Source organism: Felis catus, chromosome B2, assembly GCF_018350175.1.
Source record: "Felis catus isolate Fca126 chromosome B2, F.catus_Fca126_mat1.0, whole genome shotgun sequence".
Taxonomy (NCBI): domain Eukaryota; kingdom Metazoa; phylum Chordata; class Mammalia; order Carnivora; family Felidae; genus Felis; species Felis catus.
Window position 1 is genome coordinate 60303063 of NC_058372.1, and position 2541 is coordinate 60305603.

General features: G+C 35.5%; 1 pseudogene; it reads left to right on the forward strand.

Moving 5' to 3' along the window:
• The first annotated feature begins 216 nt into the window (after positions 1 to 216).
• On the forward strand, positions 217 to 420 carry LOC111560719 (annotated as a pseudogene).
• The last annotated feature ends 2121 nt before the right edge of the window (positions 421 to 2541 follow it).

The following is a 2541-nucleotide window of genomic DNA, read 5'->3' on the forward strand; positions in this document are numbered from 1 at the left end:
GTTTTCTGAGCCATATGGTATGATTTGTAACTACTCCATTCTATTATTGTAGCATGAAATCAGCTATAGATATTTCCAAAGTGAATGAGTCTGACTGTGTTCCAATAAAATTTTATCTACAGAAAGAGGTAATGGACTGGATTTGGCTCATGGACCATAGTTTCTCTATCCCCAGTCAGGTTCAAAGCATAGGGTATTTTTTACAATTTGGGGACCATCACTTCTCCGCCTTTTGGCTAATATCAAGTGTAGTATCTGTTCTTATCAGTTTAATATCTGATATGGCCTCTTTCTGAGGACAATATGCTAACGGATTTTTGGAGCAGGAAGATGGAATAGGACCTTGTTCTGTCCACTGCAGGCATTCACCAGGTATTGCACCAGGGAATTGCACCAGGCACCAGGAAAGCTGCACCCCCTCCGGGGAATAACCAAGCAGCTCCAGTACTGTTGACCACCTGTAGTGATTCCTGAGCTTCTGCCCGGAGGGTCTTAGTGTATCTATGTGCCAGGTGCCTTCACTCTACAGGTGCAACTAGAGTCAGGAAAAGTCAGTCAAGATTGCAATGCAGGAGTGTATGGAATATATATCTACACATCCACTATGGTCTTCTTACATACTAGGAAGATGAATACAAGTATAAGCCAATAGTGGAAGTGGTTTTCCTAATTTTTTTCTGTCTTCTGTTTCTGTCTTTAGTGATTTCCTCTCCCAGGTTTTGTTTTCTTATAACTTATTTTTTGAAGGAAAAAAAAATCCAAAACTTTGGGATCATTTTTTTCTTTACTTTTTAAAAGCCATTTTAATAATCTTCTTTTCATGTGTTTATTCATAAAATGTGACTTGGCTTTCCCATTGACAAGTAATTCCAAATCTCCAAAGTTTAAATAAAATGATTTTATAATTAGGACATTGGAATGAATGATAACTGTATGTTTGGAGGAAAATGGAGATTGACAGGCAACTTCTATAAATTGGCAGTCAGAGAAAAAGTAGCAGAAAAAGAAACTATGTCACATTGGAATATTTTTTTTAAATATATTGAAACTTATGGCACTTTTTCCCTCATTTTAACCCTGCATGTCTGTGCTTTTTCATCACTGATAGGCAGAAATGTTTATTCTCCCTGAAATGCTGAATCTGACCCAAACTTCAATACATTTCACAAGTAAGAATCTGCTATGCAGAATATATTTCTTTTGCACAGTTAACAGCATTCCTAATGAGCTGTTAATGAGCTGTCAGTTTCTAATATAAACTAAAGAGCTAGAGTAGTCACAGAGGAATTCTAGAAACAAAAATGTTGCATCCCCAAAACATAATCAAATGAATTATTCCAAGATTTATAATTACCCTTAAGTTATACTGATGTTATGTGCCATTTCTAAATTACTAGCAGTGTTTTTGAAGATCAGTTTGTGATCTTAAGTATTATCCACTGCACAATGTTACTATTTTTAATATTTGTTACTATTTTAACTATTACTAAATATTATTTATTATGGAACTACTCTGTGCCAGCCAATGTATTCTCGGAAGTTATGATCTATTGAGGAATACTATGACTTGTATAATTATTTTAATAATAATAAATGATAATATGGTAATACCTGGGGTGATAAGAAAACTTATCTTAAGGTAAACACCCTGAATATCTTAGGCATTTATAGAAAACTATTTGATACAGGTCTAGTAAAATTTAATTTACCTAATTCAGACTTTCAAATAAAACACAATTTTTATTTTATTTTATTATTATTTCCTTGTGGTAAGATCACTAAATATGATCACCTCACAGTTTAGAAAAAGAACAGAAGGAAGAGTATGGTGGTCAAGGCAATAATCTCTTTATGGAAACTGGTCATTCTTGAAGTAGAGCTATTCATCCCATTCACTGTCCCCTCCCCCAGAGGTACCCAAAATGTGGTTGACTGAAATGTTCTTACAGGGGTGACTGGATGGCTCAGTTAATTGTCTCTGGTAATGATCTTACAGTTTGTGGGTTCCAGCTAAGCATCGGGCTCTGTGCTGACAGCTCAGACCCTGGAGCCTGCTTCAGATTCTGTGTCTTGTCTCCCTCTCTCTCTGCCCCTCCCGGGCAAGATCTTGTTCTCTCTCAATCTCTCTCTCTCTCTCTCTCTCTCTCTCTCTCTCTCTCCCTCTCTCAAGAATAAATAAACATTAATTTTTTTGAAATGTTCTTACAATTATAAAGCCAGAAGTGTCAAACAAGAGGCAGGAGAGGAACTGTAGATTTTTTCAGTGAGAGGGCTTACCAGTGAGTCTACTGCATTTCTACAGTGTAGGTATTCATATATAGGTAGATTTTCCTGAGCCATGAGTCAAAAGGACAAAATAGTGAACTGTCTTTCTAGCATTCCATCAGCAGCTTCATCCTCTGGAAAAGAGGACTGAAGACATTTCTCATCATCACTCCAAACACATTGAAATCAATATGAAATACAATAGGATATTTATTTTATTTTATTTTTTAATTAAAAATTTTTTTGTTTATTTATTTATTTTGAGAGAGAGAGAGA